Consider the following 25,281-nt stretch of genomic DNA (forward strand, 5'->3'; position numbering starts at 1 on the left):
CATTGCCAAGTCATCTGAACTCCAATGAAGGATTGCTCACAGAATGAGCCCCAAACAGAGGCAGATGCTGCAAAAGCAAAACATTTTCATTCATGTGGTAAATAGAGAATTTCAAAAAATGTCATTATTATGAGGGCATGATGTCTTCCCCTGCTGCCATTTCTGACATCTTATACATGAAATGAATTCTACATTTGGTTTTGCACTGCTGACCTCCTTCTCGACGTCTCCTCAGACAACCCGTCTGCATTGACACAGCGATGTAGTCAATCACAACGTTACTGAGACAGACATAGGAAGCCAATGTGTGTGTATGTGTCTCTACACCCTTTGACAGTAAACGTCCACAGAGTGAAAGCCCGAGACCAGAGCATTAGAGGGACTTTTTTTTTCAGAGGCTGTGAGAGAAAGATAGTGAGAGGGAAGGCCACAGGGCCGTGCTTTAACACCTCAAAGAGCAGGGCTGGAGCTACTGGGGCTTGATGTTATCAGAGGCCCCCCCCAAACCCCACCCCAACCCTGGACACAACAAATTCAAACAAACACAAGACTTACAACAAGGAGACCGCTGTTCGTGTCCTGTGTGAAACTAAAAGCAACGCTGACTTATTTTGTCGTGTCAAGTGTTCAGTCACGGGACTCGCCGGTACTGTCAGTGACGTCATATCCGTTTCGTGTCCGTCAACTAAAACAAACCGCAGTGAGCCGAAAAGAGAAAGTATTAAATCCAGCGTGGTAAACACTACACATCCAGTAAAGTATAGAAACACTTTGGGTTTCACACATTGACAGGAAAAGCAGAGCTAGACATCACGGCTAAAGCTGCATGCTAACTCCGTCACGGACAGGAAACGTTGTCGCATTGCGGTAACGTGCGGTCGAGCCGGCCGTCACTCTCATCTCTGTGGTCAAATGGGCCGACGCAATGGCAAACTCAGTTTGATTGCATTGTTTTCTATTGGAGTGTTCTAACTGGCCGCGAGCAACGCAGTGCTGCAGAGCGTGACTGAACTTTTGTCGGATGCCCCGTTTCTATTTGTTAATGTCTGTTTAGAACACTGATGTACTTCTTCCCATTGCTCTTTGAGGTTTCACTATGTGAATCACACCATCATATCATCGATACATTTTGTATCACATCCGTTTAAAAAGTCAAGCTTTTCTCAGTCGTGTGGCGCTGTCACTGAAACGACTGGAGGAAGCAGGTCTATTTTAGAGTATATTCTCGCAAACAGACTCCCTTTAAGCTTTAGTATCTTTTTAATCTTGTATTTACATGTTTGGTGATGACTCAAGGCCATAATTCATATATCACTGGTCATAACCATCACTAAAAACAAACACTCCATATCTGGGAAGTTGGAAGGAGGTTAAGGGAGGATCAGTTGATTAGATTCCAGAGATCTGTTGATACATTAACATGTTTTCAGCCACACAGAGCTGGTGGGAGAGTCTGGCATTAGAGACTTCCGTTGAGCAGAAAAGCAGTCAATTGCTATTTTGTGAGAAAGTCTAATGCCATTTCCTCAGGAAATCAAATCCAAAAGCAACTTGAAAAGATGCAGCCCCCATCACTGCTTCATTTACTGATAAACAAAGAGCGCTGGAGAACTGTCCGGCGTTGGTGGAGGTGTGTGCGTCTCTTGTTTGTTTAGCATTTTTATAGGACTGCATGCATGAATGCCATCTCTTACATCCCACTCACTTTTTATTCTCTCACTGAAACATCATGAATATCAGTCCAAGTGTACATCTATAAACGTGAATGTCTTGACGACAACTGGGTGACTGCGTTCTCTGGGATCTTAACGGAGGCGTGCAAACGCTTTTTTATGAAAGCCTAACCCTTGTTGGATGTACTGGATGTTGTACGATGGAAAAATCACAAAATCTTTGAGGGTGAAAGAGGAAAATGATAAAAGTGGAAGAACAGCTGCATAGATATGCAGGGAGATGGGAGAAGGGCAGATGAGGTCATTGCCATGGAAACACTGGCATATTTATTCCCATACATGTGAGACCATAAGTGTCATGAGTGCATGTGAATGTGTATCTTTGGCAGAGATTAACCCTCTAGCACCCGATCTCGGAACCCATCGGCTATCAGTCTGATGACAGATACGCCATATTTCTGGAGTTCTGGTGTCGCCAGAGGATATCTGCGGCCAAAACTTCCTTTTCTGCGCACCGCTGATCGTTTACATTCCAATTAGCAACTTGAGATGTGAGACTGGAGTTAGATTTGAGAGACGACGTGTACGATTGGATTGTTTTCAGCTGATGCGTTCCATCTCTTTCACCTCTTAAATTGATATTTTTAGGTGTCTAAAATCCGTTTTGCCGCTGCCCCCGTCCACAGCAGTACGTTGCTTTGCTCCTGTCATTTAAATATAAATGGAGACTGGCTTTTATCTGACACTTTAAGGTATTTAGAAACTGATTGACAGTAAGCTGATTACGACAGAATGCACACTTTGAATTTTAGCACTTTAGTAACACTTCCATTAAGTCTGTACTGTGGTTCAGTTTCAAAACACTCTGTAAGGCATTCATACGCTCAAAATGATGAGTCGTGCACGAGGTATAAAAAGTGCAGCTAAATCCTTCGCTGCCATTGCATCTGTAACACGGCCATTATGTGTAGCACTAGGACTCCTACCAGGTGTTTGTCAAACATGTTTCTGCTTATAGTAAGAACTAGGGATGGAACGGTTCAGGTAAAAAATCTGAACCGTTCGGTTCGCTAGTCACGGTTCGGGTCGTGTATGAATTGTTCGGTTCATTTGAAATAAGTTATGAGGACGATTGTGGATTTTTTCCATGTAGAGTTTGGCTCCCGTTTATTGTCACACTAGAAATCAAGGACTATGGAAGGAGGCTGGGACACGGGCGGACCTGGGTCTTGAGGTACGGGGTTTAACACATGCGCAGTGTAACTGAAGCTGCGGTCGTGTGTTGCTATTGGCTCAATTTCGGCGAGTGCAGAGCAGATTTTACTGCGCATGTGTTGATGAAGCGTGACCCAGCCCCCTTCACGGATGAAGTGGCGAGTGCGGCTGTCAGTCAGTTTAGGAAATGGCGAGTAGACATGATAAAGTCCAGTTAGAGGATCCACCAGCATCGTTTGGCTCTGCTGTATGGGAGCATTACGGATTTAGCGTTACCATGAAAATGAGGGGGAAAAAGTGGCATAAAACCAACCGTTTTCCAAATACTGCACTTTTTGAGTGGAAAAACTAATCTTTCAATAAAGAGCTGATAATCAGGGTATTGAGACATATGTAATGCTGTTTTTCTTTTTTTTTTGTATTGTTCTGATTGAGCTTATGCTTCAATTTATGTTGATGGCCTGAGTCTATAATTACATCATATTTCTATGAAAATAACAAAGCTGCATTTTTTGTTTGCACTAATTACTGTAGACCTAAGACCTATTCTTTCAATTAAGATTTGACAATGAAGAAGAGTTTATGTTCCTTATGTAAGCCATACTTTTGTCAAGGCAAACATTTGCTATCTTATTTTTGCGAAATAAATGAAAAGCATGTTGAAATCAGAACACGACCTCCTCGCTGTAACATAAATGTACCGAACCGAACCAAAAACCGTGACCCCAAAAACCGTGATATGAACCGAAACGTGAATTTTGTGAACCGTTCCACCCCTAGTGAGAACTTCCATAACCTTCCTTTCAGTTAAAAAATACATTAAAGTCAATTTATCATTGACTCTCAGCGTCAAACTCCTTTCAAAGAGTTGCAGAAAGAAAACATGCAGCTCAACAGCTCACAGCAATCACACACATCAGGACACGTTTCCCTCCGGCACGTCTGAATAAACACAAGGTGTTCTGGGAACTCGTCTCTCCGTAGATGTAGAGTAGATATCCGTTTGTCTTTAGGACTATGATACCAGTGATTACATAAAGATACGTCCTCAAAGTAATGTAATGCATCTACGGTGACTCACTTTGACTACAGTCACCCTTCGTGAGTTTCCCAGTCTTTGTACTTTTCTCTTTCAGTTTTCAATCCACTCCATCAGCAGCATCCCATAATGTACTTATTCTCCGTTAGTTGGAAAACAACAACAACAGTGAGCCTCTTGTGTATGGATCATTGTCTGTATTTAGTGAACTGATTAGTCGAGCATTACACCGAATGCTGCATCCGTGCTAAACGCCCGAAGAAGACCTCGGCTACAAATTGGTAATGTCAACAGAAAACTGATCCGTGCTTAGTCTGAATCTCTCCCCTCTCTGTGCCTCCCTCCCTAACACTAGCTCCCACTATATGCACCCCAACTCTGCCCTTAATTGAAAGCAATACTGGGCTCCTGGGCTCCAAAATGAATTTGTCTATGATTACTCATGCCCTGGCGCGTTGCGAGCACCGGGTAATGTCTACTTCATTGAATTAGGCGGCATCCTGTTCTCCCTCCCCTCCTTCTCCATCTCCCGTCCTTGCCCGGGGGGCAGCTATTGATTGAGGTGGTCTGGCTTTCGTATAAGGCTAGCGTTACCTATGGATCCAGACAGCCGCAGCCCGGTCCGGCAAATGCAGCGGAAGGGAAAACGTGAGGCGATTAGTCACTGCCTTAATACGGCTAATTTGTGCTGAAAGCAGCAGTATGGGGGAGTGCAAAGGTAAAGGAGGGAAGGGAAGAAGAGACTAGCATGACTGCTAGAGCGCTAACCTCAATCACACACCTGGCTAATGGCTAAGAAGCTGTGTGCTGAATAGGCGAACTCAAGAAAAGGGCGCTGAACCTAGAAATCTACTTCCCTCTTGAAGTTTCCATTATGCTCCTTCACGAGCTGCACGTGTTATGAGATTGTTGAGACTGGTGGTTTATCTTTGGCACAACCGGGAGCCCACAATGCTTCGTCCATTATAGTCTTGCAAGACCATGAATTATCAAATTCTGCTTAAAAAGCCCAGCTCTGTTAGGACTCAGAAACCAAGTTTGTAAAAATGACTATATGATTAAGTTACTTCTGTTGTCATGTGTTAAAGGAACACATCAGGAAACATGCCTGTTTTCTGTCTTACCCAGAATCAGATGGGAGGATTGATATCTGTGTATCCGGTATAGGCCTACAGAAATAGGTCAGGCTTTAAATGTGTTTAGCCGGCCTTAACACAAAGAGGAAGCAAAGGGAACTGAAAGCTTAGCACCCATCAAAGGTGAACAAATACTTTTCAACAACTGAAAATGTCTTATTACCTCCGCCAAGGCTGAAAGCCTAGGTAGGAGGTTATGTTTTCACTGGCGTTGGTTTGTTGGTTTGTTGGTTTGTCTGTTAGCAGGATTACTCCAAAAGTCTGCCATTGATTTAAATGAAATCTTTTGGAGTGGTAGGGTGTGGCACAATGAACAATCCATTCGATTTTGGTGGCGATCTGGATCATGATCCGGATTCATGATTTTTTTTTAAGGATTCTGATCAGCCTGAGCATTAAGACCACAGGGTATAACACATGGGCAGTGTAACTGATGAAGCGTTGATGGCGCATGACCCCGCCTCTTTCCTTCAGCGAGAGAGACAGAGAGAGGGTGGGGGGGGACAACTGTAGATTCTGCGTTCTTTCACATTAAACTCTGTGAAATTACAGTTGCGTTCGAGCAAAGCACACTTGGTGATTGTTGGAAAGAGTAAAGACGACGACTTACGTTTGTTTTATTTTGTTTCTGTCCAGTTTGAATGAAGTGTTTTACGATGCTCCGCTACGTACAGCTGATCTCAACATAAAAAAAAATACACGTGGATGATGGCGCAAGCTGAACGGAGAGGGGGGGAGGTCTGCCCTCTCCGAGTGCCATTCTAGTTTACATGCTGAAATCAAAATCTGATATGATTAAGGACTTCATTCCACCATTGGATCCCTGAGAAAACTATGGGGCCTCCTCTTACGTAACAAGATCACCAACTGGGATTTAAACAGAAAAAACAAAACAAAAGCAAAAACACCATCACTGACATAAAGCAAAGATGACTGTGATAGGCCTCTCCAGGCACGACGAAAGATGACCTCGTTTTACATCTTCCAGGTTCGCCAAGAGTTGAGGCTCAAAATGTTGCCAAGGATATAGGGAAGAGTGGAGGGAGCTCACTGTGGACTTCTCTTTCCCACAGAGGATGAAGATTATTGAGTAAGTACATAAAGTAAACACTACTACCTTGTATCTTAGTGTGTTCAAAACCAAGGTGAACACTTTTCCATGGATTAACATGGGGATCAGGAGATTTCAGTCTATGTAAATATGCTTGAAATGCCAGGATGTTATTTGTTATGAGGCAAAAAATTGAGCATATGAAGATGCTAAGATATTTTGCGGTAGCACGGACAAGAAACTGGAACTTGTGTTGAAAATCACGATACTAACATACTATTCATATTAAATATGATATCAAATGGAGCATTATAGGTAGTGTTAGGAGGTGCAGTTCATCTCCAACGAGCTTATTATTACTTCAGTGTGAACAGTCTGCTGGTAATATATTTAATCGTTCATTTAGTATGCAGTATGCAGTACAAACTGATTGAGAGTGCAGTATGCAGAATGTTAGCGTGCGTGTTCGAACACAGCCCGGGCATTTTTGGGGACGTGTCACTCTGAAAACCACAGCCTTATTTTCTACGTGTTAATAACATAACACATATAGGACCTTGACAAACTGTGAGTCTACAATGATTTTTTTTTTTTTTTTTAATTGCTGTTAATAATCCTGCATGAAATGACCTGTGCTTATGTCAGCCATTTATAGTTGAAGCCACTAACATGCACCATTTCTACCTTCATCCTGTTGTGAAAAAGGAAACAGTAATGGAATGTATAGAGGCTTTAAAGGGAACATATCATGCTTACAGGTTCATACTTGTATTTTGGGTTTCTACTAGAACATGTTTACATGCTTTAATGTTCAAACAACACATTATTTTTTATCATACTCTCTGCCTTAATATATCTGTATTCACGCTCTGTCTGAAACGCTCCGTTTTAGCACATTTCAACGGAATTGCGTTGCTAAGAAACAGCTCGGGTCCATGTTTACATCCTGTCAGTTGATGTCATTCATATACACTGCAACAGGAAATAAACTGGGACACAGTTAGTATGTTTATGTTTAAATCTGTGAAATGGTCTAAATATTGTAGATTTGTGACATCACAAATGGACAGAAATCCTCACGGCTTGTTTCAAACGCACAGTTTCTGAATACGAGCTGTGTGTATTTCTCCGTGGATTTAGCGTATTGATACTTTCACAGTATTTATTAAGCAATTAAACCTGCTTTAAAATATAAAAGACATGAAAATCTCACTTTTTACAATATGGGACCTTTAATGCAAATTGTAAATTCTTCATTCTCTCAAATGTAAGAAGACAGAGAGGTGGGCAGCTAATTCCTTACTGACACGAAGCCCCCATAGATTATACAGCTCTAACTTCTCGCCCTGTAGAGTCTAGAGTGGACAACACTGTAGTGTGTTTTCATTCCAGGTGAGGATTTGAAAGCAGGGTTAGGGGGGTTATGGGGAGTCTCGCGCCGACTGCGTCCACAGATTACAACTAATACCCCCCGTCCTCACTGGATTGGTTCTTCTACTGCAAATCCGGGCGTCCTCGACACACAGGCCAATTCCTCAGTGCATTGATTTCTGCCATTTCCTCACTAATCCTGATAGAATCAGTGCAGGAGAGAGAAGATCTCTCCGTGCCTGCCGAGAGGAAGCCGCCTGCCAAATTGAGAAAAAGAAACACAGCACACCGCTCTCCATCGCTCTCTGCCTTCGTTGTTTTCCACGCTCGAGGAGACCTCTTCTAACGCGAGCGGTTAATTGTAGGAGATGGACATATGGCAAGAACGCGTCTCATTTTCCTGGACAGAACATGAATGTCCGTGAAACATCGCTCTCTGTTATTCTTCCCCCCCCCCATCCTCTCTTCTGTCCTTCGTCTCATTAGGCACACCTTGATTTCATTGTTATCCTCGAGTTTGTCAGATTTCTTCTGACGGCAAATTTCTCCCAAAGGTGTTTTTCTTGCCTTTGTGTAAAAAATAGCTTTTGTCTTTAGAGGCTTGCAGTCCATAATTGTGATCTTTAGGCATACAGTTTCCGTGTAGTCTCGGGTTTGTTTATGCTGCAAATTGGAATCGTGGCAGGCTTTTTGAGTGAGAAGTGAGCGAGGTCGCTCGCACAGCATCTGCTTCAAAAATGGCTCTTAATTGACTGAAAGCCTCAAACTCCCTCAAAGGTCAGAAACGGCAGCCAGGTGTATTTACAAAGTAAATAATTGAAGGAGATGTAGAGTGGGCTCTCTCTCCTGAGAGTTGCTGACAATCCGTGATGGAAGTTGCACAAAAGCAACAGGAATCTCAGATGAGAGAACAATGTCGTCCCCTCCCCCCTCCTGTCTCTCTTTGTTTACCTGAACGGACAGTTAATCTGGGCTAATGTCGGCTTTCCTCACCGTGGCAGCACTTCCCTTTATCGTCTGCTTCTGCTCGTGTTCAGCTGGACGGCCATCTCTCCGATTGGAGTGGTCAGTAGAGAGCCATCAGTCCTGTCAGCGGATTTCAATCCTTTTTCAGAGTTTCTAAATGATTAGACCCATTCATAGGCTCGCTGTTATTACTCTGTTTGCTTACTATCCCGGGACAATTCAGATGGCGAAGGTCAACGCAGTCGGCTGAAATTTGTTTTGCCATTGGAAGTTTCTGCCAACCACGGATGTGTTGAATGTGGAGGTTTTAGAACCAGAAATATTTTTCATAGATATGTTTCATATTAGCCTCGTATCAAACCTGCCGAAACGCATAATACCACGTGGTTAACATTGTGAAATGACTGGTTAGGTTTAGGCAACAAAACATCATGGTTTGTATTGAAATGATAACGTACCGACGTAAGGTATCAACTCTAACAACATAACTAGCATAAATAAATAAATAAATATATAATATATATATATATATATATATATATTATGACATGCCGTCTAGGAAATTATTATATATATAATGTGAAATTTGAGAATATTGAATGAAATCGTGAATATATTGAATGAAACTCTTGAGAATATGGAATGAAATCTGACGTCAATTAGGAAATAAAAGATTGTATTTTTATTTAAATATTGGCCTCAGTAGTTTTATTGATGTATTATAATCTGTCATAATTCCTTCTCTAATATCCATTTTATATTACTGTGAAAACATCTCCTTCAAACAACTGGATTTATTCAAGTTTCTTGCCAAAAACTTAATTTTATGAGAATACATTTGAACACATCATGGGCTACAAATGCAAAGAATGGGCGTGGCTTAACACAAATCAGACAATAAATCAGAAACTGTTTGTCCAATCATTACAAATCCCACAGGCTATGTTTCATAACAATATTGAACCACGTGTGTAAAATTATATTGAAATCGCTCAATAGGGGGCGCCATCGCTTCAAAACGTTCATGGGCCTGGTGTAAATTTGGCCATTGATCAATGACAGTTCAATCATCAAACTTGCTGGATATTTTTGTTAAGCTGATGAAACATGAAACAAAAATTGTTTCCCAATAAATACGACTGGCGGGACTTTAAGTGTGTAATCACTCCTTCTTTAGACAGAATTAAACGAACTGAAGTGATTTTGTGAATCCTGAAACCCGCTCGTTGCTGCTTGTGGCTTTCAGAGTAGCAATTGAGCTGCTTCGTTCTATTGCGGAAAAAAAGGCTTGAACCCGCGAACTGCCACTTGCTTGTTTTTCTAAAAAGATACAGTTATAATTTAGTTTCAGTTTACTAACAATATTTTTCCCAACTTATTTTCGTTTTCATTTCAGTTTAATTTACTATAATAACCCTGGTCTGCACATCGCACAATTTTTCACAATGTATTTTTGGGTAAATGAACACATATCTCCTCTGATCTGGCTTTATAAGGTAACATTAGTTGTGTGTAAATAATGATGCTAAACAGGAAGAGTTGGGTGGGTAAGAAAATAACACAAACAAATTTGAAAGCACAAATGATGAGGAATAATGATCTGCACCGGACGGAAATCAATCAGTAAAAAAAACACCATTATAGCTCGCCCAGTTCCACTGAGGACTGAAGACAGGCGTGATAAAGGAGGGAGGACGTGCAGGTGCATTAAGCTCCCTGAACAAGGTGACTGGAGTCATCCCATTACCTTACATTATTACAGGACATATGTCTCAATGCTTTGTTCCCGAATCCATTAAGCCGCAGCATTGTGTGAGCGTACGTCACAACAAGCTGACACCGAAAAGAAAAGAAATAGGATGTGTTTTCTGCTATATGTCTTTATCTTTGTGATGTCTCAAAAAACTAGATCAAAAAATACACCCAGAGTTTACCAAAAACTCCTTTTATGATCTTCTCTTTCAATCGGTAATCAGTTGGTGATTAATATTTATTAATGTGTAATCTGGAATCCGCCTGCTAATACATTCACCCAGTGATCTGCCCAGTGCAGCAGTTAATTGTGTTAACAGCTCAAAGTGTCTGTCAGCATTACTCAAAATGGCTGACTCATTATCTCCTCCGAGACGTCGGGTGTCACTCAGCGCGACCAATTACTGAGCTCCATCATCAACACATGAGAGAGGAGCAGGGGGGGGGGATAATAAGGCATGATCAGCGCCACACAAGTGTCAGGGAAATAACAACACACCCAAATCACAAGGCTTTTGGAGATCAGTCCTCGGTACCGTTCAACACCTGATCGGAAATTATTCATGAGTTCCTCATGAACACATTGTTTAGTTTTGTTTTTTTATGTCATTCCAGAGGGAAACTGCAAAGAAACCTTGAATGAAAACATATTTTAAAAAAGAATAAATAAAGCATAAATAACAATTGTACTAAGTGTAGCCAACGAGCAGACGGAAAGGAATGTCAGGTGTGAAAATATTATGAAATCTTCTAAATGAAATCAAGAAGCTTGTGAATATGAAACAAATAACCACAAAACATGAATGGTTAATTGATCTCAGGGAGCAAACATAGCCTCCTGTGGATGTGAGTGCTGGATATAGAGGCTCTCATACATGGGTTCTGACTCCCGTCACCTTGAAACACAAGAGCCATCCATTCCGCTTTGTGACCGATGGGAAGAAGCTGGCCGGAGTGGGCGGCGAACGTGGGTGGAAAAATGCAGTCTGAAGAAGCTGAAATGGCACTCAGCCTTAATTAGATAAGTAAAACTCAGTGTGTGTGTGTGTGTGTGTGTGTGTGTGTGTGTGTGGACTGAGTGAAACAACATGACAGAGATAGATAGGGAGGAAGAGAGAGTGTGTTGACAGAAGGCCACTGGGGCTCCTGGCTTGCCATGGGCAGTCAGTAAGTCTGGTTGAAGCCACTGTCACAGTCCATTTCACAGCTGTCCCGATGTCTCTCTGTCACACACACGCACGCACGCACGCACGCACGCACGCACGCACGCACGCACGCACGCACGCACGCACGCACGCACGCACGCACGCACGCACGCACGCACGCACGCAGTATTTATCTGAGACTAGATCTCAAGCACACACAGTTAGACCGAGACTCACATCACAGCGTTACAATCTTGGATAGGGATGTCATGATACCAGAAATCTAGTAGTCGATACCGATACCAGTGAATTTCCACGATTCTTGATACCCAATTCGATACCAGGGTAATAAAAAAAAAGGAAAATGATGAGACTTTATTCCTCAGGTATAGCTCAAAGAAAACAGCAGAGGCTGTACACGCACACACACACCCTCTCTATATATCCTCAGATTGCAAGCAGTAGTTTAAATTCACTGACATGGTGACGGACCATTAGACCATTAAATATTGATTTATGTTATATTTAGATTTAGAAATAAACAACAAAAGATTCAGATATTCAGTTCAGTTTTTTCCCCCACGGGTGAGTCCTCTTCTCAAACAAAATCAATAAAGGATCTCTGAAAAAGTAAATAAACCCAACATCTGGATGGTGCTGTTGTGTGAGTCAAACTCCGACACACACAGAGAGCAGAGGACAGAAGCCTTCAGAGAGTTACTCGCCAAACGGTAAATACTGTAAACCCGTATTTGGGACCCTGATTACAGGCATCGTACGGTACCTTCGGTACGGAAGATAAAGAGTACCGTCACGTTTTTAGAATTTTGGCATCGACTTGGTACCAAAGTATCGGTTTTCGTGACATCCCTGATCTCGGAATGGGTCCAATCAAATAAAAATAAATTCAATATTATGAAAGTCCCCGAAATGGCAAGTTAAGAACCAAATTTGCCACTTTGCCTCAAAACAAAGTAATATGGTTGTCTAAAAAAAAAACACCAACACTCCACCATAGTGGATGTTTGTGTTCATACTGTAGTGAGACACTGCAGACTAAAACATTGTTTTTCATGCACTGGTCAAATCTGAGATTTTGGGCTGCTTTGCTTCCATAACACGTCTTCTTTCAGACTAGAGGAAAGTAAACATTTATTTTACTACTTTGTCTGTTTGCGGCTGTACATTTCTCCTAAATTCCCAAAAATGTTGTCAGTTGACTAATTGTCAGAAGGACACAAACACCACTCCAACGGGTTGGTAATGTTGTTCTTCACAAACAATGTTCAACATGATATTATGTCAGTATTGTGTTTACAGCTTGTTTTACATAAATGGCCAATTATTGCAGCTAAAAGCTCTACGTGACAACAACAGAAACCCTGGACGTGAGGTCAGAACTGGGAACCGTCTGTTGCACTAATAATAACATTAGATTTAATGTCATTATATATAATGTGATATAATAAACACCCGGGCAATTTCTGGGGCTTGCAGATCACAGAGGGATGAGAAACACGCCTAGAGGTGACATTAATTAGTCGTATACACCCAAAACTTACTGTAAGAATCAGAAATTGCTTGTTAAAAGCAACACCTGTGGCCGTTAAGTCAACAAAAGTCAGCTTCCTGTTGCTTGCGCTGGTGCTCGCTCTAAATAGACATGAACGAGCATCGGTCAAAACAGTGAGGCGACACACGTCAGCTAAAACCACAATATCACTCTATATTTCAGCTGCTTGGCAGTAATGTTAGCTGACCAGATGAAGGTCTCTCCATGAATCGATGCTGGTACTAGTGTTTTCCTGCTTCAGCCTGCCGACCGCGGTCGGAGTGAACAGGGGAGACACCGGAGTTTTGGTCGGAGACCATAACGTTACTTTCTCCGGAGCCCCGTCATTTCACTCAGCAGCAGGAAACAAGACACGGGAAACCTCTGTTGGTCTGGAGGAGCTGCAGCAGTTATTTCTGCACAAACTTCCACTGTACATTCACTAGATATCCTCAGAGCTAAACTAACTCTTCTGCAGTGTGGAGTGTGCGCGCGTGCACGTGAGAGGTGGAGCGAGAGAACGAGTGAGAACGAGCGCGGTGTGTGAGTGAAGGCAAGCAGGCAGAGGAGCAGAGACTCCGGCCCTGGAGACCAAAGCTACGGTGTCCTCCGTGTCTTCTGGCCGCGGTCTGGAGGCCGAAGCAGGAAGAGTTAACACTGTTTAACAGACGGGCTTCAATAGATAGAACTTTGGTGCTTCCGTGTAGTTTGTGTTGGAGTCTGAGTCTGAACAGCGTAGCCACACGCGAGCGCGCATGGCACACCGACCCGCAATGATTTATACGTGTAAGAAGTTACAAACAGTCCCTTTGAGTGGGATAGTGCTGGATACAAAAAAAAAGTTCCTTTAATTTTTATCAATGCCATTTTGATTTTTTTTCTTTCTTAATGTTTTTTGCTGGGGTCATTTTATGTTTTTTATTTGACAGCCGACGGTAGAGATGGAACCAGGCTACTCCACTTTAACCTGTAAGCCACCAGGGCAGCTGCCCTTCCTCTGGCAAACTGAAAGGAGCTCCGGGGTAAAAAAAAATGAAAAGTTAAATTTAGCAATGAAAATCCTCAGTCATATCAGAGAGCTTTGGACAAATCCATTTTCAACTTTAAATATAAACACATCTATCTCAGGTTTATAACCTCAGAGCAAACAACAGTGTGCTGCCATGATTGTTTCAACTCTCCTGAACACAGCTGCAGGTTCTGCCTCCAGCTGTTGTGGGGACATGGGGCAAATATTAATGTTGGAGGCTTGTGGCAACAACCTGGTCATAATTTCACATTAAAGCTTTCCAGGTATTCCTGGTTCTCCACTGCTATCTTACATCAGTAAAGCAGTCACTTTCAAGAAATAGGAAAACTATAAGTAATTATAATTAATCTGATAATCATGGCATGTTTCCCAGAAGCCATCCCCCCTCAGCTCTGTGTCACTGGGCCATAGAGAAGTGATTTCACACCTCGTCCCGTGTCCCACTGACCCCGTCACTCTGCGCGCCGCCAACCGTTAATCCCATCTGAATGTCCAACTGAGCGTGAAGAGACTGAAAACAAAAATGCTCCTTCCACACACGACAACCGCATCCACCGCCCGCACCACCGTCACAGTCACACAAGCAAAAACAAGCAAAGAAATCAACTCGCACATGAGATAAGATACAGCAGATAAGCATCCCTCCAGATGGCGGAGAGGACAAACGCTGATCCGAGCATGAATAATAATAATAACTGCATGTTTTATACTCTTTTCTTCAGCTCAAAGGTATAGTAGGGCGTTTTTATAATAACTTTTTTTTGTCATATTTGTTCAAACTGTCACTATATCCTGGCAGTAGTACACGAGACAGATAATCTGTGAACAAACCAGGTTCCTCCTTTTAGTGCAGAGTTGAAGTGAAGTTGAATGCAAAGCCAGAAGTGAGCTGTTCTGTTACTCTCAGTAAGGAACGTTGTTCTGGGTTCCGTGTTGCTCAGGCTGCTCAGTGGAAGCTGAAACAGTCTGGAGACTATATGTGTGATTTCCTGGGTTACACACGACTGACGAGGTTGAAGTGATGAATTACTCGCGTTGCTTCAAGGTGCTTCGTTGAATCATTTCATTTATCGGCCCTCCGAATGGTGATGACAGCCAGCAGCCGTATTATTAAGGGTTCCCGTTAACACCCTTAGAGGATGGTAAAAGGTTCTGGATAGAACCTCCAGAGAGGGTTCTAGGGAGAACTATTAGACCACTAAATGCTGTGAGTGCACGATAATAACTGAAGGTGACTCAGATGAGCATTTTGATGTGTAATTACGCGGTTGGGCACTAAGAGGACTTGGTTTAGTGATCTTTTGGTGAATGAATCAAATTGAAACTGTAAAAGTGTATCTTACAAGGACAAAAGATTTTCAGGGGGGTTCATTTGCTCTGTAATTAAAGAATTGTTGATAATCAGCCTTAAAATCAAATCCACGTACAATAATTACACAGAGCCCGACAAAAACAATACAGAGCAAAATCAGCCCCCCAGCCTAAGAATTAAAGTCCCTGAACAGATCCACACACATTTTAAACTCTCAAACTGAAGCAACATTGTATCATTATTTGATTTGATTTTAATTTTTTTTGTGACGCCTTAAATATGAAATGTTTGTAGGCTGTAGGGGAGCTCAGGTCTCTTGTAGGGGAGCTGGGGCCCCCCCACCCGGCTGTCCCATTACTCAAACATTGTTCATCATTACAACCCAGTTGCCAGAATTTTTTTTTGGCATTGTATGTTTCTGCAAACCACTGATCGTGGCTTGTTGACATTTCTGAACCAAAAATATGTGTTTCATATCAGCCTCGTATCACGTCTGCAGAAATGCACTATGCCACGAGGTTAATGTTGGAAAACGACTGGTTGGGTCAGGGGTCTGTAACCTGCGGCTCCGGAGCTCCTCTCCAGTGGCTCCCTGTGGACTTTTAAAAAGATTTGTGGAAATTAATAATGAATGTTTTTTGTTTACATTTTCAGTTTTATTTATCATTGTTGTATGTCTATGGTACGACGGTACGACGGAGTATTAGGGCCACATTGAGGAAAAAAAACTAAATCTGAGATTTCGAGAATAAAGTCATAATATAACAAGAATAAAGTCATAGGTTTACGAGAAAAAACGTCGTAGTATTATGAGAATAAAGTCACAATACAAGTGTTAATTTTAAGTGTTATTTTCTTTTTATCTCATAAAGTTATGAATTTATTCTCATAATATTACAACTTCTTTCTCGTAATATTATGACTGATTCTGGAAATCTCAGATTTTTTTTCCCTCAATGTGACCCTAATACAAGGGTAACAAACATCTCTGGTTAAGGTTAGAAAAAACATCATGGTCTGTGTTGAAATAATAACGTACCGACGTCGCGTATCAACCCTAACAACGTAACTAGCTTAAATGAATAACCACCGCCCTTAGTGGACTTTCTTATGAAACATTAACATTATGTAACGTTATCCGTGGTTTGCAGAGACGTACAATGCCAATATTTTCTCCTGGTGACTTGGCTGATCATCACTAAGATTCAGGGAGCGGTTCATCTCACGCCACTCTGCCCCTAATCTGAATTTAAATGGATACTGAGGGAGAAAGGAGCTGTAACACTTCACCGTTTAAAAAAAATGAAGAATATTCTGGTTCTGTGGTAATAAAGCTGAATGTGAAACTTGTGTAAATAAAAGACAAACTGCAGGAGAGATATCTCCGGTCCCCAGCAGTCAGGCTATTATGAACGCATGCTGGCTTCCACACTAGATGAATTCATGGCTGCCGAGGAGCTGCACCCACGCTGCCGTGCGCTTCCCTCTCGCTGCCTCTCACCTCGACACAACACGCTGCAAATGAGTGTGGGATGAGTTTTGTTAGAAAAGTTTGTGATAAACGTCTGCGTGGGCAGAGTTGGAGGCGCTTTAAGTTGAACAATCATCGTCGGGAGTAGATGTGTTGCTCTAACTGACAGAGGCCAGCCTGTTTCTGGCTTTAGGCTCTCCACTCCAAACTGTTTGTGCACAGTTCCTTTTCGAAGGTGAAAAAGCAAACTTGAGATGAAGGCAGCAGAGTGTCAGAGCTTTACTAAGTGATGTGATTCACACTGAGGCAGATCTTAAGATCCTCTGCTTCAAATCACAACCGCATAGAGGAGAGCATGAGTTCACTGTTGAACCTGTTCAACTCTGATTTTATGGCCTGTCTTTTCACATTTATGTTTTTACGCTGTTTCTTTCTGTTTCTTTCTGTTGATGATGTTGAAAACAATCATCAAGGTTTTTTTTGCACCGTTTAGTTTTGGTTTAATTTTTCTAATTGACTGGAACAATTGGATAATAATAATAAGTGTTTAATAAATAGACACGTTTAACCGTTTCATCCCAATTTGTTCTCAGAATTATAATTTAGTCGATCTGACAGTAAACATCCAGAATTGCCCTTGGAAATAATTTAGTTGTTTTCATTATCACATCTGCTCATTTCCTCATAATCATCAGACACTTTCTTCAGCATCTAAAGTATTCTACTGATTGTACATTGATTGCAACAAAGCAAACAAGGATGCTGATTTAAAGGTATAATACGCAACAATTTTATTAGACTTCATGGTGCTAAAGCAATCCGTCTCAATCATCACTATGACCCGCTAGCAGTGTGTGGTGGTGTCTGTTGCTACAGAGACCCTCTCTTTTCTTCTTATTGTGCTTTACTCAGGACGCTGCTGGGCTTCAGCCAACAGCCTTCGGGCCCCAGGTGTGGGTGGGGATGGGGGGGGGGGGCAATAACAGGTGTGCGTGGTTAGTTGTGTGTTTATTTGTGCTTTGGAACGTAGCGGCAATGAAACAATCATAAAATAACATTTTATTTCTCTGATTTACTGCTTTGTTCTCACTAACGCCGCTCCCTCTCTTCATTCACTCTATGGCTTGCTTCACCATCGCTGCTCTCTTTCTCTCTCTCTCTCTCTCTTTCTCTCTCTCTCTCTCTCTCTCTCTCTCTCACACACACACACACTTTGAGCCAGGGAGGTAGGGCCAACTTTGAATGCAGTATGTTTACAAACAGGAACCGACTACTGTTGCATATTATACCTTTAACATGACGCTTTCATGGTGCAGATCCACCGCAATGTAAAGAATTATAGGTCAATACATACAATCAATAACATTTTTTCCCAGAACTAAGACTCAGAATGTCCTATAGATATGGTCATTACGGAACACCGGGACTCTTTTTTTAATTGAAACCATTTTCAGTACTCATTTGCTTGCTCTGAGAACGACACAGCTGGACACACACACACCACACCACACCATACCCCCGCACACACACATATGGTATAAATTAGCCTGATTCTGATAAATGATAAAATATGCTTTAGATTTTCCTGCCCAGAGGGGAGCGAGAGACAAGCAGATACACACACACATTGGTCATAATGGCAATAATCCTCCTTTTGATTTAAGTTGCTCATGGCGGCGCCTCAGGAGGGCGACGTCCTCAAGCTGGCGATTGATGTCACTGGACTCCTGACAGCTGAGGTAAAAACAGGATGACTTCAGAAAGACAGACTGCCCTCTCAGGTAACGTTATGTGAAAGCAGGTAATGTTTAACTCCACCAACGGGGTACAGTCGATACTGCAGCCAGGCGACTTCTCCATCTGCTGAGCTCTGCTGCAGGTGACGCCGCTAGATACGTAGCTACACCAGGGCCGTGGTCCAAAAGTCTTGTTCTCTTAGGAAGGTTCCTAACTGAGTGAAATGAGCCAGAAGTCTCTATAAGTGCCAGCCGTGATAAGAGCTGGTGGAATCCTCTAAATGCTTCATTTCTTATCTCCTTTAGCATAGGATACACCGGACCATCCTTTATCAAAGGGAGATAATGCCGTCACACACAAGTCCTTGGGGCAGGAACAATTAAAGTGACGTCACTGACGATGTCCCCTGTCACATAATTAAATGCAGTGGGATTCTCTGTCTTTTTCCAAATCCTTATGAATTCTCCTCATGAGGTCAAGGAGAAGTGGTTAGGAAAAGACATAGGACGTCAGGACACTGTGTACCGTCAGTCCTCAGTGTCAACCCAGATTCAGTAAGTCATGTGAGGGTGGATTTTAGCAAAGGTCTTTTTTATTAATTGTCAATAATCATCATAATAATAGAACAGTCACTATACAGGGTAAGTAATTTTTTTGTTTTTCTGAACAAAACTATCCCGTGACACAACACATCAATCATACCTGACTACAACAGACAGCCACAGCTGGCCACAAAAGACATAACTGATTCTCAATCATAGATACATAAAATTCAAATTGTAGAAAATACAGGGAGAGTATCCACAAATAAGTCATGAAATAATAATAATAAAAAGAAAAATTAAAATAAATAAATAAAATAAGTAAATACAATTTAAAAATATATATATACACTAATAATAATAATGAATAGATAAATTAAATTAAATATAAAAAGGAAAAAGAAGATCCTACTACTGGCTACTCAGAGATTATTGTAGTGGGTTTCTCAAAAAATGACAAAAAGGGGCCCCATACTTTATCAAATGTACTCTCTGTTCCTCGGGCGGTATAACAGATTATGGATTTTTTTTTACTACACAAGCCTTGAAAAAGAAGAAATGTCATTCTTCTTTTGCTAAGTCATTATATAATTTATGCAGTATAGATCATATATGTGGACAAGACAAGTCCCCCCAGTACTCCCTCCCTTTGGAAAGTCAGTTAGATATAGCCTAACAGTCAAACCACACAGTCTCATCCCTGCTTCAGACCAGTGGCCTACTGCAGCATCTTTAAACAATTCAGGAAGCTGTTAAACATCAGTAGCACCTGCAGGCAGCTGGCTCAGCCTGCTTCATTACCGCATGGCTCTGTGGGATGCAGTTTACTGATGTAGATTCATTTTGTTTTCCTGTCATTCATTGAACCAGGTGTTTGGGAGGTTTGTTTCATTTTCACTGGTATTGCTGTTTCAGGGTATTGTGGAATTTCTACTCCTACGGTTTCCCCTCAAAACTATCCTGAACAGAATACCTAACCCTGATTGATTTCAATTTTAAACACAGAAATCTAAACGGGTCCTCCAAATTATACGAAAAACCTGCCTTCCAAAATGATGTCATCCTGCTCCTATCAGCAGAACGGCATGATTTATACTGTAAGTGTCCTCCATGACCGATATGCGTATGAACGTTACCTGCCCTGCCACTCAGATTAGGGGCTAGGCACCAAGACTACAGACAAACTCATTTTTCTTGTGAGGAGAAAATCCTGTATAAATATTATTTATCTTCATTTAAAGGTCCCATATTCTGCTCATTTTCAGGTTCATACTTGTATTTTGTGTTTCTACTAGAACATGTTTACATGCTGTAATGTTAAAAAAAAACGTATTTTCCTCATACTGTCGGCCTGAATATACCTGTATTCACCCTCTGTCTGAAACGCTCCGTTTTATTGCATTGCAACGGAATTGTGTTGCTAGGCAACAGCTTGGGTCCATGTTTACTTACTGTCAGCTGATGTTATATACATACACTGCAACTTGGACACATTTAGAATGTTTAGGTTTAAAACCGTGTAAATATTGTATATTTCTGACATCACAAATGGACAGAAATCCTAACGGCTTGTTTCAAACGCACAACTTCTGAATACGGGCTGTGTGTATTTCTCAGTATATTGAGCGCTTTGATATTTTCACAGTATTTATACAACACTTAAACCTGCTTTATAATATAAAAGACATGAAAATCTTACTTTTTACAATATAGGACCTTTAACACTAAAGTTGCATAGAAGCCCAAAACCAACCAGTATTAAAGTTTTAAGCGTATTCTGATAGAGAATTTGAGTCTGCCAAATACTGCATAATAAAAGTAGCATTATAGTGGATTTCCCTGCACTCAACAGGTATCATGTACTGACATGGAAACACTTAAATATTGTATTTGAATAGTGAGTCTTCGATATTGAATATTGATACAAAAGCTCCACTGCAAAAAACAGCAGCGTCGTCCATCACAAAGCCTTAATCTGTATGCTGGCCGTGCTCTACCGTTGTGTGCCTGAATGCATGTGGGTGAATATATGTGTGTGTGTGTGTGTGTGTGTGTGTGTGTGACGGGGGTTTTACAAAGCGAGACAAACAGCACTGATCCGGATTGTGGAAATAAAAACATTTCATTTTCATGGCCCTAAATCCCTCTGACCTTGCTTTGTTCAAATCCTCCTCGCTGCTCTGCTCCTGGATTCTTCCTCTATTATTATTGTTGTTGTTCTTTCCTTTTCTATCGCTGCTTATAAATAAGACATAATGAAAGTCCCCTGGGCAAAAAGACAGTAGCATTTAATTCTAACTGAGATTTAACTGAGATTTAATGTGTGTGTGTGTGTGTGTGTGTGTGTGTGTGTGTGTGTGTGTGTGTGACTGTGGTGGAGTCAAAGCAAAAAGAAAGAATAATTAATGAACAAAAATGGCAATCAATGATGTGACCATATTGTGACGCTGCAGTGAGTTCCTGAGATCCTCTGTGTAACAATCTAGTCAATATGTGAAAGGCCAAATCTAATGAAAGGCTTACAGTCACAATCTTATTCCATCATTCAACTCATAAGGACACTTCGGGTGCTTTCACATCAGGGATCCGGGGCCCGGATCCGAGTACACTTGTCCCCAAAGTCCGGTTCGATTGATTAGTGTGAACGCTCCGTACCGTACTCGGGCACGGTTCGTCGATCCGTACTCGAGTCCACATGAAAAGGTGGTCTGGATTACGGATCATTTGGACTCGGGCACGGTTCGCATCGGGTGTGAAAGCCAACTGTACCGAAACACGGAAATGGGCCGCTATTTAACGTGAGTAACATTAGCAGTCAGCGAGTTTCATATCTACAGTATGTCTGTATCTGCGCGCAGCCTGCGCCGATCTCATCCTCTGAGCTGCACGGCCGTGGGTGATAAAGCAGGAAGGCAGGCGAGAGGTTCATTAAAATATAGACAATAGTAGGCGATGGGGTCGGGCAGTGTTTGTTATTTTATTTAACTAATTGAATGGTCTGCCTCCGAAGAACGAGAGACGCTCAGCTGCTCAGCGGGCAGAGAGAGAGAGAGAGACAGCGGAGGGAGACAACGTGTAGAGCGGCTTATTGTCACATCAAACTCTGTGAAATAAGAGTTTATTTCACCCAAACCAGAGTTGGTGATTGTTGGAAAGACTAACGACGACAGTTTTGGTGAGTTTTAGTTTGTTTCTGTCGAGTTTGAATGAAGTGTTTTACGATGCTCCGCCACTAGAACAGCTGATCTCAACATAAACAAATACACGTGGATGATGACGCAAGTGTACTTGGGTACGGAACAACTTTACTGATGTGAAAGCTGAACGGAGAGGGCGGGGGGGGGCAATCGTACTCAGGCACGGTACGGATCGATCGTCCCTAATGTGAAAACGCCCTTAGACTAAAATCCAAAATTACACATAATGTCCTTTATAAGGTTTCACAGTTTAACAGGTTTAGCAACATCCACACACCAACACTACCATCAGGTGTGCACAAAGGTCACAGCAGACTGTGTTCTTCATTTGGTGGTGACGTACAGTTTAGCTGTTGATGTTGGTTATGTCATTTACATCGACACTGAACATGAAAAAAAGCTGAGAAAGTTGTGCGCTAAACTCACTGCACACTAAACATGTCATCATTATTACCCCAACCTCTATATAGAACCAGAGTTTTTACAGATTTTATACCAAACCAATGAACCCAAAGCTGTTTATGGTCCACTAGTGCTAATTCACCAGTGTTGACGCCATATCTTTGAAGATGTCTAAAAGCCCTTTAACACCAAACATGAATATATAAGGGCTCTGCGTCGGGGTGCAGCATCACCCTGTCGGGGGATTCTTCCACAACACTGACCAGCTCGCTGTACATTATCCCTTTACATAACCGCTTATGCTATTTGAATTATTAATTGAGCCAATTAGTTGACCAATTACTGCATGCTTCTGCACCTTCACATAGTACTGGATGGTATTATTATGAAGTCAGCGTCTGAAAGCAGGCAATGCATGTTGCGTTAAGTCTAATCTCTATGTTTAACATGGTATGGGGCTTTTAGTCGTTTGAAGAAAATCAGTTTTCCTTATTAATATGCTAATTCATGCAGCATCATGCTCAGATATCTAATCAGATCATCTGGAACCTGTGGAGTAATATCAAGTTTATATACCGTCATATACTGTTTGCATTCTAATGACACAATTGTGACTACACACACGCAGACACATTGTCTACAGCCTGCAGTGTAATATGTTAATGTGTTACAGATACTTTGATACATAACACATCATAAATAACGGCGTTGCTATGAGCTGTCAGAATGCATTATGAGGCATCACACAGAGGTTCTGCTCTCTCTGCTCCCACAGACCATCCCACATGCCCACATGAACATTATATATGCATTTGGATTTATTTGCTGTTCACACATCCGTTTGCAAGTTCACTTGGACCCAAGCTGTTACCATGGCAACACGGTTCAATTTAAACACCAGCAATGTTTGGACTGATTTCTTAACATTGATAATTGAAAGATTTTGTAATTACAACAGATTTGATCTCATAGCTAGCAGATGATTTGGTAACACGTTGTATTAAGGTCCTTGTGATAATCATTATTACACGGATGTGTCGAATACTCCATTCTGATTGGTTAATCACAGCGTTCTGCAGTCTGTAATTTCTCTATAACAGACCATTGCTATGTATAACAGACCATTGCTATATATAACAGACCGTTGCTATGTATAACAGACCGTTGCTATGTATAGCAGACCATTGCTATGTATTGCAGACCGTTGCTATGTATAACAGACCGTTGCTATGTATAGCAGACAGTTGCTATGTATAACAGACCGTTGCTATGTATAGCAGACCGTTGCTATGTATAACAGACCGTTGCTATGTATAGCAGACCGTTGCTATGTATAACAGACCGTTGCTATGTATAGCAGACCATTGCTAAGTATAACAGACCATTGCTATGGGCGCAGCTCTGATGTCGGACTCTGGCGGACCGTTTTTGTGTCAAAATATTGATTTCTTAAGTAAGTAGCCGTGTAATAAGTGTGATAATGTACAGCTAGCGGGTCATTGTTGCGAAAGAATCCCCCAAATGAGAGACCCTCAGCATCGCCTTGTCAGGGATTCTTTTACAACAATGACCGGCTCGCTGTACATTATCCCTTACTTAGTTAATAAGTAATAAGGCTATACGTCCTTATAAGGACGTTATGTGTTAATAAGACTATGTTAAGTCAGAATTGTGTGATGGAGACGACTTTAATCCCAGTTTTTTGCTAAATTTAGTTTTGCTTGTAAATGGACTTGCATTTATATAGAGCATTTCTAGTCTTCTGACCACTCAAAGCTCTTCACACTACATGTCAGTTTTCATCCATTCATACACTGATGGCAGAGGCTACTAAGGTGTCAACTTTGCCCATCAGGATCTAATCTAAATACTCATTCACACACCGATGGCTCAGCCTTCGGGAGCAATTTGGGGTTAAGTGTCAAGGACACTTCGACATGTGACCCAGAGCAGCCGGGGATCGAACTACCGACCTTCCGAATGGTGGACAACCTGCTCTACCCTCTGAGCCACAGCCACAGTAAAAAGCATTCTGATTGTATTGTATATAGTTTAGGTTCATATTGATCTTCAGAAAATGATGATGATGATGATGATGATGATGATGATGATGATGATGATCACAGTGCAACTTCAGAATGCCAATGTCAGTTCATCTTCACAAAGACGAAGGAAAGTGGTTTTGTAAATATGTTCTATGAATTTCTGTTCTTTCTATAGCTGTCTTATCACTTCCCTTGTTCGCAATATATTCTTACTATTTTTTTTCTAGCTGTACGTGCATTGTGCTTTGGGCTTTGCACTGTGGGACAATCAGCGTCCTGTTGCTCGCGCATCATGTTGATTAACGTTAGCAACATTAGCAGCTAAAACCACAATATCTCTATATATTTCACCTGCTTGGCAGTAATGTTAGCTACCAAATCAAAGCCGATGTTGATTCTAATGTTCCTGCTTCAGCCTCCCGACCGTGGTCAGAAGTTCTCCGGGGAGACACCATAATTTAGGTCTCCTGGACCAGAGTCGATAACTTAGTTACTCTCTCCAGAGTTAACCCCGTTGTCGCTCCACTCAGCAGAAACAAGACACATTTCTGCACAAACTGCAACTTCCACTGAACATTCACTTGATATTCTCAGAGCTGAACTAACTCTCTTCTGCTCCGCTGCTCGCTCGTTTTCTCACATCCT

General features: G+C 41.7%; 1 protein-coding gene across 3 annotated transcripts in view; it reads right to left on the reverse strand.

Annotated features, from left to right (window-relative positions):
* The window catches only part of LOC141775169 (receptor-type tyrosine-protein phosphatase gamma-like), a 457,885-nt gene that overhangs the window by 167,071 nt on the left and 265,533 nt on the right, over positions 1-25,281 (reverse strand). The window lies entirely within an intron of this gene.

Source organism: Sebastes fasciatus, chromosome 1 (assembly GCF_043250625.1).
Source record: "Sebastes fasciatus isolate fSebFas1 chromosome 1, fSebFas1.pri, whole genome shotgun sequence".
In the NCBI taxonomy this organism is placed as follows: Eukaryota; Metazoa; Chordata; class Actinopteri; order Perciformes; family Sebastidae; genus Sebastes; species Sebastes fasciatus.